This window comes from Triticum dicoccoides, chromosome 1B (assembly GCF_002162155.2).
Source record: "Triticum dicoccoides isolate Atlit2015 ecotype Zavitan chromosome 1B, WEW_v2.0, whole genome shotgun sequence".
Taxonomy (NCBI): domain Eukaryota; kingdom Viridiplantae; phylum Streptophyta; class Magnoliopsida; order Poales; family Poaceae; genus Triticum; species Triticum dicoccoides.
In genome coordinates, this window is record NC_041381.1 from 623,341,186 (window position 1) to 623,345,619 (window position 4,434).

Genomic DNA, 4,434 nt, shown 5'->3' on the forward strand with positions numbered 1-4,434 from the left:
GCGGTGGAGGCCTGCTTGATCAGGGCCATGTTCGGGACTGGGCTCCGCCGGGCTGGTATTGGGAGGTGCTACCTTCCGGGGGACGTAGGTTGGTGAGGAGGCAGCCCGTTATTGACCCGATCCTTGTTTGGTGGCGGTCGCGTGGGCCAGTGACAGTGGTGAGGCATCCGGACACCGCGGAGGTGGTACGTCACCGTGTCAGCGAGGAGGACGAGCACGTCCGTCGCTACATGGTTGCATTGGAGGGCAGATTCGACAATACCTGGCAGGTTCTTCAGGGATCTCACTAGAGCTATGATCCTGTGATGGTTCCTTATTTTTGGGTGTCCACCGCCCGCGTCGATACCCGTCGGACGCTACGGTTCTAGTTGTATTAGTGATAATATTCGACGATGTACGGACACCAATTAAGAGATGATGTACTTTTGCTTATAATTATTGAATGCATGCTAATTTGAATACTATACTTTATTTTATGATTTGGTTTTACTTATTTTATGATTTGGTTTTGCTTATTGAATGCTCATATTAGATAAGTTCTCCTTCATTCCCGTGTGCTAGACAATTTGATATAATAATGCATCCTGGAATGAAAGGAGGAGCTACGTATATCGATCATCGATAGTCAACCCGTGATTAATAATAATGATCTAGTTTAATATTTGAATTATGAACGTAGGCCGGAAATGTCGTACTCATCGGACGACGAAAACCGCCCGGAGGAGTGCGACTGGTGCCACGACGACCGAGGTATCTGCGACAGGTTCATTGTGCTGGACGAAGATCGTCGCTTCAGCATTAACCTCGAGGAGACCTTCGATGTTCATACAGTACGCAACCGACGATAATAGTTTTTTTTCGTAATTACTCATGACTTCAACTATTTTAATCATGACAATATTTTTCATCTTTTCCAATTCGACTAGCTTATCCCATGCTTTGCAAGACGCTATGTCTTGGAGAGGATAGGTTTTGAAGACCATGAAAGTTTCGAAACCAAAAAAATTATCCTAAGTACCCATCATGGTGTGGATTTTCAAGTAAAGTTGTACAATGCTCAGAGTGTAACCCATTTTGGTTGCAAAAATTGGGAAGCACTTTGCAAGATGTGTGGTTTTGATGAGGGTATGCTTGTTACCATGGATCTTGGTGATCCTACAATCGAGCAAGAGAGACCTACGATTTTCATCCTTGTGGATACACCTCCAATTCTTCCCCCATGTGAGATTAACATAGTTATTAAGTAATTTATATTGTTTATTTCAAAATAGTTGACAACTTATTCTCCATTGACAGCTTATTTTCATTCTTCAAAGAATGTGCGAAAGATGGTAGACAGAACCTACTACACCGAAGGCTCCGAACTAACTTATCAGGAGAAAAATCATCTGGTCGCATTTTGTACTGATCTTGAGAATTACAATGTCTACAATCGAACTCCTCAACATTATGGTCAATACGTGCCACTAGTGCACGTGTTGAACTACGGTAACTACCATGGAGATACCCTGGTAAGATTTTTGTACTATTACAACATCCGTGCATCTTTTTGCACACTTCTAAAACTAGTACATCATATCATTGCTAACTATGAAGTTATTACTATGTTTTTCAACAGATAATCCCGAATGATTGTGTGCCTCATCTGATGTATACACACGGTAGCCTTCATGTTTTGAACATACAACCAGGTCGTCCTACGAATCTCAACTGTCCATACCGGGTTTCTAAAATAAGTGGAGACATGAGAATCAAAGAATGGAAAAATGTATGGACAGTCGTAAGGAGCTTCTTGGAAGCAACATTCAGCGAAGGGCAAAAATTGGAGACAGGATGATCGCCATTCTTCATAATGGAGAGTCATGGTCTATATTGTTTTATGCTATTTTACCTTAAGGGAGTTTAGGTCCTACCTGATACTGATGATCATGTGTTAAGAACAATTATGTAGGGTTGGGTGCGATGACTATGAGGATGATGATCGTATGACTTTTTATTAATAACGACTAGAAGTTGTATGATGATGCATGATTAGTAGGACGAGTACTTGTTATTATATATGCTGATGTATGCGAGCATGCATGAGTTATTATATCAGCGGGTAAAACGAACATATATAGCAGCAGCGTTGGTAAACAAAGGACGAAGATATAAGAGAGAACACTTCTCTCTATTAGCTAGCTAATATAACAACCTAAAAATAACCCCCAAAACCCCTAAAGCAGCCAATTTTAAAAAAAAACATGGACTTTTGGTCACCAACCGGGACCAAAGGCCCCCTGACTTGGCTCGGCACACAGAGCCACGTGGAGGCACATTAGTCCCGGTTCTAGTTAACCGGGACTAATGGGTGGAGGTATTAGTAACGGCCCATTAGTCCCGGTTCATGAACCGGGACTAAAGGCCCTCACGAACCGGGACTATTAGGTGTTTTTCTACTAGTGTCTGCTAGGTAGTTGGCCAGGGCAACATACGAAGTTGCACATCTCACAAGCAAGGACAGTTGAATGGCAAAAAATTGACATTCATCAGGGTTGTGAAAAGTTACATATAGACAGAGTGTGAAAGTTGTAAATCTCACTAGCAGGGGTCGTTTGGACCGTGTGCTAGCAGGGAAACTACACATCCATGGGGGTATAGGAGAAAGTTGCAAATCACTGTTAGACAGTTGGCCGTGGCAGTATCCGAAGTTGCACAACCACTACTAGAAATTTGGCGGATGCAGTAAATAGTAAAAGCACATCCACGGGCAAGCGGAAAGTTGCACGTCAATTACTAGGCAGTTGGCCCGAGCAACAGACGAAATTGCTCATCTCACTGGAAGGGGTAGTTTGAGGGGGTGGAGGTGACATCAGTGAAAACTGCACATCCACGGGGTAGGCAGAAAGTTGCACATCCACGGTCAGCTAGTTGCACATCGACTACTAGGCATTTGCACAAAATGAGGTACTAAATTGCACAAAAAAAATTCATCAAAACATATCCATGCGGGATCTAGTTTCGAAGAGCACGTCGTAAGGGTTCCACGGTGAACGCGGATCTTAATTTCGATGTTTGGTTCAAAAATTATGGCTTTTAAAATGAGAAGGAACTCTAAATTAATGTATTCACACCTGGTTGCTTTCTAATCCGTAATAAAAAACATGTTGCATGCCCCTTCTACCTTTTTTACAATGAGAAAGAATCTTTTCTTTTTTGTTTGATGGGGACATAAACTTGCTAAAAATGACAGCCGCTGCCTGCCGCTCGCTAGATGCGTCCACATGTAAAAGGTTATTTCATGCATTCTTTGGCCAGCCCGCAACATCAGAGGTATGAGGATATTTTTCTTAACTGTTACAGTATGGAACTCGGGAATAATTTCCCTAGAGAGGCAACTAATTCATGACGTCCATGTTGACATCCAGCTCTAAATCTGAGAATACAGCGGTGCTAGGGGCGGTGGGGGGCCATGGTCACCACCTGGCGCCGGCACATGGGGCAGCTCCCCTTGGCTTGCAGCCACCTTTCCACGCATCGCCCGTGGAACCGGTGCCCGCACGGCGTCTCCTTCCACGCCGCCAAGTCGTGTTCCTTCATGCAAATCGGACAGTCGTGCCCGTCGGCTGGCGTGTCCACAGTCTTGAGCGCCTCCGCCACCGCCACGGCCAACGCTGGGTCTGGAGCACCCGCGACGCTGACGTGTGGGGTGATGTCGTCCATGTTCGCCTCGGTAATATAGGTATAGCCGAGGCGGACAATCTCGCGAATTATGGCGTCGGGGTCAGGTAGAAAGTCACCTTCTTCTTGTTGTAGTTGTCGCAGCAGGTCTTGTACTTCGGCCGGGAGTATAAAGTCTTGTACTGCTTGTGATTGTCGTAGCAGCAATTGGAATTCGTGGGCGATGTCCATGTCAATCGACGCCGCCAAGTACCTAATAGCGAACTCGATCGACGATTCCCCGCCGGCTAGGTGTGTTTGTAGTTGGATCGGGAGCAGATGTTTGGGGAAGCGACGGGAGCGATCGTGCGTCTACCGGTGTGTATATAGTGGTATATATCGTCTCGTATTGGTGTCGGGGTAGGATTCTTACGTGAGCAGGCTACCACGATCGAGTCCTTTGTTCTCTTGGAAACTGAAAACGCATGCAGGCTACCACGATACAGTGCCGCTATTGGGCCGGGCTGCAAGTTCCATCACGCTCTTCGTTCTAAACCCATGCATTGTCCGGACGGGGCTGGGTTACAGGTAAAGCTAGCCTTGGCCCGGCCCGACTATCAGAAAAGTGTTTATTTTCATTCATTTGACTGATTTTTTTGCGGGGTAAGGGAGTTTTTATTGCAAAGTAATAGTGTTACAATCAAGAGGTCACAAGTCCTTAATACAAGGTGGAGCCGACTGTAACCACACAGCTGTGGTTCTCTCTGATCGGCTGTAAGTGGCCAAACAATCTGC